The 13979-nt window shown below is 37.2% G+C and overlaps 1 pseudogene; it reads right to left on the bottom strand.

Annotated features, from left to right (window-relative positions):
* Window positions 1–5439: 5439 nt before the first annotated feature.
* LOC129833985 (U1 spliceosomal RNA) lies at window positions 5440–5589 on the bottom strand (annotated as a pseudogene).
* Window positions 5590–13979: the final 8390 nt, after the last annotated feature.

Below are 13979 nucleotides of genomic sequence, written 5' to 3'. Positions count from 1 at the left end.
TTAAAATACATTTTTCATATACCTTTTTAACTTTCAAACCTGACAAATCATACTTCTTCCCATTACTTTCATAATATAAAACCGGTAAACCCCTAGCTCTTGTAGCCACCTCTTTATTTATTAAAACACCCCATTCCACAGGAAGACATCCTAATATTCTCTTATACATGTTCTCCACAGTAGTTCTACTTATTTCATCATTTTCTTCAACCACATTATCAAATATTGCCTGACATGGAAGGAACCCCGGAATGACCTCATATAAGATGTCCCCAATCTGTCTCATCCCAGCCCTCATAAAATATTTACAAAACAACATCTTATTATTATACTGTATCTTGGGATTTAAAAAAATTGGCTGATTTAAAATATTGTCTAAAATGGTACACTCATAATAAATCTTTGGTAAAAACTCCCCCCAAGCCTCAAACACTTCTCTATAAAACAAAGGTATATTACCTAACATTTCCTTTTTCATACACATCAATAAACCATTGTCCCCCATCCTCCCAACCTCCTGCAAATACTCCTTAAAAAATCTTTTCCATCCATAATCTAATTCCCCATATAAATATTTACGTACCATTTTGACTCTAATTGCTGTTTTCCTCACATTTAAATCCACCAACTTCAAGCCCCCCTCCTCATAACCTGCAATCAAAGTTTTAAAAGCTATTTTCACCCCCTTCCCTTCCCATAAAAAATCAACTACAATTTTATTCATTTCAGATAAAACCCATTCTGGCATATCCAAAACATTCATTACATAAATAAAAATTGACATCAACAATGAATTTATGACAATTACTTTCCCTTTTAATTTCAAAGACCTCCCCCTCCACATATTTACCACCTTCCTAACTTTGTTTATAACCCCACTCCATGTCATATCCCTAGCTTCCTGTTCCTTCACCCCTAAAAACACACCTAACACCTTAAAATAATCATTTACCATTTTAAAAGGAAAAATCTCCTCATTATTCTTCCCAACATACATTATTACTGACTTCTCCATATTCACTTTTGCTCCTGAGGCTTTCTCATATACTTTAAAACACTCCATCACCCTTTTAACACTTTCCTCATCTCTAACTGTTATTGTGGTATCGTCTGCATATTGATGAATTAAACTAAAACCTCCTTGCGGAGTCTCTACACAATTTATAAAATGATCTTTTTTAAGGTATGCCGCTAAGGGTTCTACCGATAAAACATACAATAATGCTGATAAAGGGCACCCCTGTCTCACTGATCTCTCAAGAATAAAAGAATCTGTTAAAACCCCATTACATTTTACCCTACTTTTTGCCTTTCTATATAATAATTTTATCCATCCTATTATTCTATTTCCAAACCCATATTTTTCCAGTACCCTAAACATAAAATCATGTTCCACCCTGTCAAAAGCTTTATTAAAATCTATACTTAAAACAATTCCCCCTCTCTTATCGCTATTCATTTTATTTATCACATCTCTAAGTGTAATGATGGTATCAGCTATGTCTCTTCCAGGCACACTATAATTTTGTGTAGGTGCTATAATATCATTTAAAACCATCTTCATCCTATTCGCCAATATCTTAGCTAAAATCTTGTAATCTGAGTTTAATAAACTAATTGGCCTATAATTTTCTAATTTCATTTTGCTCCCCTTATTTTTATATAAAACCGATATCAGTCCTGTCACCATGGAGTCTGAAACAGTATTATTATCTTCCATGTATTGATACACTTCTATTAAAATTGGTGCTAAAAAACTTTCATACATTTTGTAAAACTCTGCAATTAGTCCATCTACTCCAGGACTTTTATTTATTTGTAATCCCTTAATTGCATCTTTCACTTCATCCACTGTTATCTTCCTATCACATATTTGCTTATCCTCAACACCAATTTGCACATCCACACTACCTAAAATCTCCTTTACACACTCTTCATCCACCTCCCCTTTCTTAAATAAATCCTTATAAAAATTCTGTACAGTTTCTAATATCTCAACATAATCATTTACCACTTCACCCTTTACATTTTCTATCTCACTAATATATGATTTCGTCTGTTTAGTTTTCTCTAAACCAAGAAAAAAAGACGTACATTTTTCCCCTTCTAAAACATACTTTGCCCTACTTCTAATAGATGCCCCCTTACATTTATCTATTTCACATTTGCTCAATTGTGCCTTTAAATCTAAAAACCTTTCAATATTATAAATAGGATCAATATCACATTTCCTCATTTCTTCATTCAATTTTGCTCTTAAATTATTTTCTTCTCTTGTCATCCTACTCCTCTTCTTCCTTGCATATCTAATACTAAAATCTTTTATTTTTTTCTTAACATTTTCCCACCACTGGCACTTATCATTCCCTTTTTGCTTATCCTCCATTTCATGTTCTATCAAAGATTTAAGTTGTAATCCATATTCCTCATCACCTAGATACCTTGCATTCATACACCACACTCCCCCCCCTTTCCCCTCCCTATCTAACCCCACCGAAAATGTTAACCCAGCATGATCACTAAAAGTTGTAAAAATATACTTAATATCCTTCATAAAATTCCTTAACCCTTCATTTACTAAAACCAGATCTATCCGTGTCTGTTTCAACTCCCCTAAAACCACCTGCCTTCTAGAAAATTCTCTCTTGTTCGGATTCTCATCCCTCCATATATCAATCAAATTGTTTTCCAACATTATCTTCCTTAAAACCCCCCTAGATACGTCACTTCTAAAAATAGCTCCCCTTGCCATATCTAATCTATTCATTTTAACATTAAAATCCCCAACTAAAATACAATTACCCCTGCACCATTTCCCTAATTCTAAAAATAAATCCCTCCGCTCTATCTCATTATTCGGCGCATAAATATTTATAATCCTAAAAACCCTATTCATATATTCAAAATCCAATATTAAAATCCTCCCATTATTATCATTATATATCTTCTTCACATTTTCTACTACATCCTTCCTTAATAAAATTGCAACCCCACTTGAATTCCCTCTGCCATTGTTTACATAAATAAAATCCCTCCATATTTTTTTTACTTCTAAAACACATACATTATCCCAGTGTGTTTCTTGAATACATAAAATATCTGAATTCTTCACTTGTACTATTCTATTAAATTTTCCCATTGTTCTCAAACCATTAGCATTTATCGACATTATATTAACCATTCTAATAAATAATAAAATAATAAAATATAATTCCATTATCCTTTACCTCTTATCCAGTTTCTTTCCTCTTCCACCCTTTCTCTCCCCCTCTTCCCACCGCTTTCCTCTTCCTGTATCCTTCCCTCGTTCTTTCCATCTTTTCCCCATCATCTGTGTCCGATATCTCCTCCAAGTCCATGCTATCCAGCCAACTCCCACTCTTGGCATCCACCTCCGTTGTGCTCCCCATATTCATCTCTGTTTCTGCCACCGTCATCGCTGTGCTCCCCGTGCTCATCTCCGCCTCCGTTATTGTCCTCAAACCCAAAACCCTCTCCATTTCTTCACCCCCCGAGGTACTTGATAGTGCTGTGCTTTCCCCCAAAACCTGTGAGTCCCCCGTGCTTCCCCCCAGTCCACTCCCCCCCTCCTCCTGAAACCTCCCTCTTCTTATTTCCGAGTCCATACTGCTCCCAATTTCATTTATCTTCTGGTCCTTCTTCCTTCTTCCTTCCTCCGTCTCTCCACCTTCCACCACGTCTTCTCCTCCATCTTCTTCTCCTTCTTGCGACAATACTACTGCTTCCTCTAGTATTGTTTGACTCCCCTCTTCAGCCCGATCCTCTCCACAGTTGCACTCCTCCATTCTCTTTCTACATCCACCACAAAAATTCCTTTCCTTCTCTCCATCACATTCTCTCGCATAGTGTCCTTGATTGCCACACTTAAAACACTTAAATTCCGGGCAGTCTTTCACTATGTGCCCGGGTTGAATGCACAACCGACACACTCTGACCTGTTTGTCATGAATGACTCTGAAATATTCCGCTCCTTCCAACGTCTCAATTCTTGTAGAATAAGGTAATGATGTCACTTTTTCTGTAAACTTGACTTTGCAGAAACGTGTCCCATCAACCACCTCCGTTCCTGGCCAAACTCTCCTTCTTATCTCCGAGACGGCCTCCACTCCCCAGCTACTCAGCTTGCCCAGTATCACACCATCTTCTACGTAAACTGGGAGATTCATAAAAGACACCACCAATTCCTTCACATTAATATCTCTCGCCAGAATCTTTGTGTCCTTTATTCTCAATCCATCCATTAACCGTTCTTTTCCTTTTTCATTTCTCATTGTAATTTCGTACTTCTTTTCTCCTTTCATTCGGCATCCCACCACCTCTCCACACACCTCCTTAATTGCTCTTAGTAGTTCCATTGTCGTCACTTTGTCTTCTCCTTCCAACTCAATTGCCACCGTATATTCTTTTCCATATTTCATCCCTTCTTTATCTTCCTTTTTCTTCCGTTGCGCTTTTTCGTTGTCTTTGTCCATTCCGTTTGTCTTTTCCATGTTGTCCGTCATAGTAAAAAATGAATCCAAAAAAAAATTCTCCCCCAAGCAGAAAAACTGCAAGGGGGAAGACTAACCAAACTTAAAAGTATTCAAATGCAAGAACAAAAAAATTATATTGCAAAAACCAATTAATTAACAAAAATAGCTCTCGAGCAAACACTCTCCAGCAAACACTTACTCACAGCTCAAACACTCGCACCTGTCGTCACTTCTCCAATCAGGAAATGCGCATTCAGGCTGGTATGGCCGTAAGCGAAGGTGCATCTCTTGGCACACCATATAAAGTCAAAGTGAGTCTGATAAACAGACATTGCATTCTCACCAATTAGATAAGCAGCTTGAACTTTGGCTCACTCAAAAAGTGGAAGAAATTACATATACTGTAGCCATCACTTTTTAGCACAGATAGTTGGATGAAATACAAACAAACCTTGCAAACATTTCTAAGCGAGGGCACAAATTTCAGCCTTGTGGGAAAAAACGGACAAATACAATGACTTCTGACAAATACATCATCAGCAAAAGTTTCCCATGCAGCTATCCTACTAGCCACAATAAATACACAAAAGCTCTGGATGTTGAAAACCTATTGCATTGTTCTGTGCTAAGGAGGAATGCATGTATGGACAATTTCATATTGGAAGCGCATGACACATCATGACCGGGGGGGGGGGGTTAGAGTGGCTTCCCAACTATCTCCTGATTGAAGTACCAGCGTGGCATAAATACAATGCTGCATTTCGCAACATAATGTTTCGACAAAATGCCAACAATATTTTACAAACAAATGTTTCCACCTTTCGATTGGTCCACAAAGTCTCCTTCACAACTGACTTCAAAGATCTCCATAAGCACAGTCAGTTGACTCAAGTCATCTTTAAGCCTGCCGCCATGCAACGGTTTATCATTAACAAAGACATCAGGGTAAAGCGCAAACGAGCACTACCATAAATTTTGCAATCGAGATTCACACATTTGGAAAATTCGCAAGGGGTCAGCACAGCCAGAGTGCAATGGCTGAGCCCCACACCGGCTGAACCACCTTCTTGATTACAGTATCTCTTTTGCTTAGTGGAGGAAAAGTCTCTCCAGTGCCAACATTTTCCGCTAACGGTAACCACTTTGTGTTCTGATAATATCATATCACATCGACCTGCGTTAAATGCCGTTTAGGAATGCACTTGCACACAGAGTAGTGAAAAAGTAGTTTATTTTGTTTACTAGATTATATCAGTGAACCACTAGATTCCCATCATGCAACACTGTCGAAAAAATCACCAATTACTTTTTAATATCTTAACCTATCTGATATCACAAATGTTTGCGATATGACGAAATACAATCACATTCAGACACACACACACACACACACAGACAAATGCATGAAACCAATTGATTTATTATCGATAACATCTCAGATTCCCTTGTGCTTTTGATTTACTCCATAAAAGAAGGGTTGTAATTCCAACATGGAAAACACAGGGCCATCAGACACCAGTCCAGTTCCACTCCTCACCAGCATTATTTCCTTTGATCATTTGAACAGGGCGAGGGAGCACAGAGCACACACAAGCTGCATTCAGTAACAATATTCTTATTTGTCTTATAAATAAAAGGCAGTTGCTCCCTGACAACACAAGGAACTTTGATCGTATTAAAAGGGCAGGGGAGACTAGCCCATAGAGGCTGCATTTAGTCAATTCAGCAACAAATGCTTACTACGAGGCAGTGTTGCTGATGAAATAATGCAACACCCCCTAGTGGACAAAAGGCTTACAGCACCTGGTATTCCCAGGCGGTCTCCCATCCAAGTACTAACCAGGCCCGACCCTGCTTAGCTTCCGAGATCAGACGAGATCGGGCGTATTTTTTTATTTTATTTTTTATTTTATTTATTTTTTATTATAAAAAAATGTCAAAGTAATTTACAACCAAATCACATAACCACTAACAATCCTTCAACCAATTTCACTCCCTGTACATCAGAAACAAAACCAATTTTCCAAAACACCAACAACCCATATTACAAAAAAACAAAATCAACAATACATTACAACAAATAAAACATAATTACACCATCCTTATTCACTAATCAACTTAAAATACATAATCTAATAAACATTATACATACACCATTTCAGAAGTTAACCCTAAATCCCCCTCCTCCCTCCTCCATAGACACCAAAGTACTCCCCTTTATAAACATACTTTCAAATTTCTCTAGTTTTGCATTATACATTAATTCCACCTGCTTTCTTAACCTGTTGGGGATGGGGGCGCTGTTTAGACTATTTATGCTAATTTGGCTAATTTTTTAAACGGCTTCCCACAAAATCCTTGATCGTACAATATGCATATTATTATTATTATTGGATAGAAAACAGTCTATAGTTTCTATAGGAGTTGAAATTTTGTCTCTAAGTGGAACAGAGCCCATTCTACAGCAATTTCCCTGACATGGAGTCAGATTTGAGAAATGTTGGCCACTCTTCTGAAGGCAGTTAAAAGGGCACTGTCGTTGCTATGACTATACGGACACTTCTTACGTCTTCCCCTGGATGCCTTTACGTGATGACGATTCCAACGGGGTCGATTGCGCGTTCACAGGCCCTACAAATCAAAAAACCCTGAAGCTAGTCATTCTTTGGGAGCTGCGTCATGAGCCTAGAGGACACCGGCGCGCACCTGTTCCAAGCCTTAGTTTAGCCTGTTATATTTCTCCGGTCATCTTTTCACTCGTTATAGGAGTTAAAAACATCATAAGGTAGTTAATTTAACCTGTTGGGGATGGGGGCGCTGTTTAGACTATTTATGCTAATGTGGCTAATTTTTTAAACGGCTTCCCACAAAATCCTTGATCGTACAATATGCATATTATTATTATTATTGGATAGAAAACAGTCTATAGTTTCTATAGGAGTTGAAATTTTGTCTCTAAGTGGAACAGAGCCCATTCTACAGCAATTTCCCTGACATGGAGTCAGATTTGAGAAATGTTGGCCACTTTTCTGAAGTCATTTAAAAGGGCACTGTCGTTGCTATGACTATACGGACACTTCTTACGTCTTCCCCTGGATGCCTTTACGTGATGACGATTCCAACGGGGTCGATTGCTCGTTCACAGGCCCTACAAATGAAAAAAACCTTTAGCTAGCAAGTCTTTTCTTGCTGCGTAACGCGCGTGGAAGACACCGACCCTCTCCTGTTCCAAGCGTTAGTTTAGCCTGTTATATTTCTCCGGTCATCTTTTCACTCGTTATAGGAGTTACAAACATCATAAAGTAGTTAATTTAAAGCGTTTTATAGCAATTTATATCCGTTTAGTGCGATTTTGGGACATTTATTTTTGGCAACGATGTGAAAAGTTGGGCACGCTTTTCAGTTCATCCCGAACGCAGTTGACATTTCCACATGGCAAGAGGACAGCTTTCCACCAAAAGACGATTTCTCCCAAGAAAGGATCCTTTGCCCAAGATACTGATGGAAGAACAGCTCAAGGTAGGACATTTTTATTATGATAAATCGTGTTTCTGTCGAAACATTTTAGTGGCTTAGGACGCCATGTTTTTTGACGTAGCTTCGCTTGGCGCAAACTGTATTGAAAAGTAAGGATAAATTAAAAAATGTAATAACGCAATTGTATTAAGAATTAAATTGTCTATCAATCCCTGTCCACCCTATATTTTTTAGTCACGTTTATGAGTATTTATGTATAAGAGTAGATCACTGTCTAAGTGGCGCAAGGACAAATTCTGACCAGCTGAGTTACATTTCACATTGTCTAACCATGATTTTGGTGGCTAAATATAAACATTTTCGATCAAACTGTATATGCATGTTGTAATGTGATGTTACAGGAGTGTCATCGGAAGAATTCTGAGAAGGTTAGTGAAAAAATTAATATCTTTTGGCGATGTTGACTTTTATCGCTCACTTTGGCTAGAATCAATGCTGGGCTGCTAATTGCTATGTGCTAAGCTAATATAACGATTTATTGTGTTTTCGCTGTAAGACACTTAGAAAATCTGAAATATTGTCTGTATTCACAGGATCTGTGTCTTTCGATTCGTGTATGCTGTGTATTTTTACGAAATGTTTGATGATTAGTAGTTAGGTAAACACGTTGCTCATTGTAATTATTCTAGTCCATTTGTGATGGTGGGTGCAATTGTAAACTATGCAGTCTACCTGAAATATGCACTTTTTTCTAACAAAACCTATCCCATACCATAAATATGTTATCAGACTGTCATCTAATGAGTTTTTTTGTTGGTTAGGGGCTATAAATATCTTAGTTTAGCCGAATTGGTGATGGCTACTGGTGTTGGTGGACAAATAAAAGATGGTGGATTATGCTAATGTGTTTTTAGGTAATAGATGTACATCTTTACATATTGTGTCTTCCCTGTAAAACATTTTAAAAATCGGAAATGTTGACTGGATTCACAAGATCTGTGTCTTTCATTAGCTGTATTGGACTTTAATGTGTGAAAGTTAAATATTTTAAAAATATATTTTTTTTGAATTTCGCGGCACTGGTTTTTCAGTGGGGGGGGGGGGGGTGTGCCGCTAGCGCCACGCTGATCCTAGACAGGTTAAAGCGTTTTATAGCAATTTATATCCGTTTAGTGCGATTTTGGGACATTTATTTTTGCAACGATGTGAAAAGTTGGGCACGCTTTTCAGTTCATCCCGAACGCAGTTGACATTTCCACATGGCAAGAGGACAGCTTTCCACCAAAAGACGATTTCTCCCAAGAAAGGATCCTTTGCCCAAGATACTGATGGAAGAACAGCTCAAGGTAGGACATTTTTATTATGATAAATCGTGTTTCTGTCGAAACATTTTAGTGGCTTAGGACGCCATGTTTTTTGACGTAGCTTCGCTTGGCGCAAACTGTATTGAAAAGTAAGGATAAATTAAAAAATGTAATAACGCAATTGTATTAAGAATTAAATTGTCTATCAATCCCTGTCCACCCTATATTTTTTAGTCACGTTTATGAGTATTTATGTATAAGAGTAGATCACTGTCTAAGTGGCGCAAGGACATTTTCTGACCAGCTGAGCTACATTTCACATTGTCTAACCATGATTTTGGTGGCTAAATATAAACATTTTCGATCAAACTCTATATGGATTGTGTAATATGATGTTACAGGAGTGTCATCGGAAGAATTCTGAGAAGGTTAGTGAAAAAATTAATATATTTTGGCGATGTTGACTTTTATCGCTCACTTTGGCTAGAATCAATGCTGGGCTGCTATGTGCTATATGCTATGCTAATATAACGATTTATTGTGTTTTCGCTGTAAGACACTTAGAAAATCTGAAATATTGTCTGTATTCACAGGATCTGTGTCTTTCGATTCGTGTATGCTGTGTATTTTTACGAAATGTTTGATGATTAGTAGTTAGGTAAACACGTTGCTCATTGTAATTATTCTAGTCCATTTGTGATGGTGGGTGCAATTGTAAACTATGCCATCTACCTGAAATATGCACTTTTTTCTAACAAAACCTATCCCATACCATAAATATGTTATCAGACTGTCATCTAATGAGTTTTTTTGTTGGTTAGGGGCTATAAATATCTTAGTTTAGCCGAATTGGTGATGGCTACTGGTGTTGGTGGACAAATAAAAGATGGTGGATTATGCTAATGTGTTTTTAGGTAATAGATGTACATCTTTACATATTGTGTCTTCCCTGTAAAACATTTTAAAAATCGGAAATGTTGACTGGATTCACAAGATCTGTGTCTTTCATTAGCTGTATTGGACTTTAATGTGTGAAAGTAAAATATTTTAAAAAAAAATATTTTTTTTGAATTTCGCGGCACTGGTTTTTCAGTGGGGGGGGGGGGGGTGTGCCGCTAGCGCCACGCTGATCCTAGACAGGTTAAACCCGCTTTAAAGATTACCCAAACATTTACCTTTTTCCCTTCAAAATGTTTCATATTCCTTCTACAGTAAATTGCATACCTCACAAAACTCAAAACAAGATTCAACAGGTACACATTCACACCCAAACATTTCCCCACTACTCCAAATAATATTAATCTATCCCATTCAAAACTTTCTATAAACTCTTTTCTCCAGTGCCTCCACAACAAAAGTTTTACTTTATTGAAAAAATCTGTCAGACATGGACATTCAACAAATAAATGCATCAAAGACTCTGGCTTCATCATACACACATCACATTCCCGCCGTACATCGCGGTTTATCTGATGTAAAATAATATTTGTGTATATACGATTATGCCGTAACATAAAATCCATGTTCTCACAATTTCGTTTATTCCCAAACAAAACCAAATTCTCCCACATCAAAGAAACATCCAAATCAATAAACATTTTTCTCCACATCCTCTCAGCCGCAGGCCTCACACACACAGACTTCAACATACACTTGTACATTCTTTTCTGTGTTACTTTTGATAATAATTGTTTCCCCAATCCTTTACCCACATAGAGACTTGGCATCACATACAAGTCCTCATATTCCCCCTCCCCATTTATCACTTTTATCCACTCACCCGGAATGCATAATTTAATTCTTTCGTATATCTTTAATATTACATTTCTCTCCACTGTATCATCAAACTCCCACACAGTATCTAGAATTGCCTGCCCCCTTAAAAAACCAGGTATTACCTCATAAAGAAAATCTTTTACTAATATTAACCCCGCCTTCATAAACAATTTGTTGTACAACACCTTCCCACCACTCTCTATTTTTGGATTCAAAAACACAGGTTGATTAAATATGTTGTCCTTATTTGTACATGTGTACTCAACCTGAGGAAGAAATTCCCCCCATGCCAAGAACACCTCCTTATAGAACTCAGGCAAACCCTCCAACATATCCTTCTTCCATGACATCAATAATCCACTTTCTTCACAACCCCCACTTCTGTACAAAAAATATTTAAAGAACCTTTTCCATCCATAATCTACCTCCCCATATAAGTATTTTTGCACAGTTTTTATTCTCATTGCTTTTCTCTTCACATCCAAATCCACCAATTTCAACCCCCCATCCTTTAAATCCGAGATAAGAGTTGCCCTTGCAATCCTAGTCCCCTTTCCCTCCCATAGGAATTCTGTAACCAAACCATTGAATTCTTTTAACACCCATTGTGGCATATCCAACGAACCTAAAACATAGATACATTTGGATGCCACCAATGAATTAATCACCACCACTTTCCCCCTCAAAAACAGTTTTCTTGCCTTCCAATAGGATAGAGTATGTTTTATTTTATTCAAAACCCCAGTCCATGTCTCATCTCTCGTCCCTTCTTTATCCACCCCCAAAACCACCCCTAAAGTCTTTATATAACCTTCAGCCTTTTTGAAAGGGAATCCACAGTCCACTTTTTCATCTATCCCCACATACATTATTTCAGATTTTTCAACATTAAGTTTTGCCCCTGATGCCTTGCCATATACCTCAAAACACTCCATTACATTCTTCACACTTTCAACATCTATCACAGTACATGTAGTATCATCCGCATATTGCTGTATAACACTCTCCCCCCCATCCGGTATCCGTATACCTCGAATTAATTTGTTTGCTTTAATCATTGCTGCAAACGGCTCCACCGATAAACTATAAAGAGCAGCTGATAACGGACATCCCTGCCTAACAGATCTCTCCAGAGGAAAAGAATCTGTTAAAATCCCATTACATTTTACTCTGCTCCTTGCAGATCCATTCAGTAATCTAATCCAACCTATCATTCTTTCACCAAAACCAAATTTCCCAAGTGTACGCAATAAAAAGGAATGATCAACTCTATCAAAAGCCTTATTTAGATCCAAACTCATCACAAACCCCCCTTCCTCCCCCATATGCTTTATCACATCCCTTATTGTTCCCACTGTGTCAGAAATATCCCTCCCTGGTACACTATATCCTTGTGTCTCTGCTATTACTCCTCCCATAACTTTCTTAACTCTATTAGCTAAGACCTTGGCTAAGATCTTATAATCACAATTTAAAAGTGTCAACGGTCGATAATTATCCAAATTTACACGACTCCCTTTATTTTTATACAGTATGGTTAAAACTCCTGTGGCCAGCGAATCTGGCACCACTTGAGTCTTTTCAATATATTCATACAGTTTTCTTAAAAGTGGAGCCAACAAATCTGCAAAAGCTTTATAAAATTCCGCAGTTAGGCCATCAGACCCCGGACTCCTATTGCTATTAGCAGCTAATATGGCCTCCTTAATATCAGTTAGACTCATATCTTCATCACACATGTTTTTTTCCCCTTCTGTTAACTTAGTATCCACATGATCAAGCACCTTATCCATACATGAATCATTAACCTCTTCTTTTTTAAATAAACATTCATAATATCTCTCGACCGTATCCAGAATACCCACCAAATCATTAACCTTTTCCCCTTTATCATTAATTAACTCCGTAATATAAATCTTCTCTTGCCTTCTTTTTTCTAAATTCAAGAAAAATGAAGTACACCTTTCCCCCTCTATCGCATATTGCACTCTACTCCTTACAATCGCCGCATAACATTTCTTCTTCTCATATTCATCAAGTGCATCCTTAGCCAGTAAATAATCCTCCACCCCATGATCTTCATCCTTTTCTATACACTCAAGTTCATGTTGAACCTTCTTACGTAGCTCCCTCTCCTTCTTTTTCAAAAAAGAATTCCTCTTAACTGCATATTTTATAGTCAATTCCTTACATTTGATTTTCAGCTCCTCCCACCACAACCCCATATTCTCCTCCATTAACTGCTGTCTTTTGGCTTTCCCAATACATTCTGATATCATCTCAATATAATTTTCCTCCTCTAGCAAGCTATTATTTAAACACCACAACCCACCAGATTTAGTAGGTGTCCTTACTCCGCAAGAAAATACCAACGCAGCATGATCACTAAAAGTTGTAAAAACATACTTAATATCTTTTATAAAATCCCTTAACCCTTCATTTACTAAAACCAAATCTATTCGCGTCTGTTTCAATTCCCCTAAAACCACCTGCCTTCTAGAAATACCTCTCTTGTTCGGATTCTCATCCCTCCATATATCAATCAAACTGTTATCAAACATAATCTTCCTTAAGACCCCCCTAGAAACGTCATTTCTAAAGATAGCTCCTCTTTTCATATCTAGTCTATTCATTTTAACATTAAAATCCCCTACTAAAATACAGTTACCCTTGCACCATTTCCCTAATCCTAAAAATAAATTCTTTCGCTCTATCTCATTATTCGGCGCATAAATATTTATAATCCTAAAAACCCTATTCATATATTCAAAATCCAAAATTAAAATCCTCCCATTATTATCATTATATATCTTCTTCACATTTTCTACTACATCCTTCCTTAATAAAATTGCAACCCCACTTGAATTTCCCCTGCCATTGTTTACATAAATAAAATCCCTCCATATTTTTTTTACTTCTGAAACACATA

This window comes from Salvelinus fontinalis, chromosome 2, assembly GCF_029448725.1.
Source record: "Salvelinus fontinalis isolate EN_2023a chromosome 2, ASM2944872v1, whole genome shotgun sequence".
Taxonomy (NCBI): Eukaryota; Metazoa; Chordata; class Actinopteri; order Salmoniformes; family Salmonidae; genus Salvelinus; species Salvelinus fontinalis.
The sequence above is the reverse complement of the archived record's forward strand: the minus strand, read 5'-3'. Positions and strand labels throughout refer to the sequence as shown.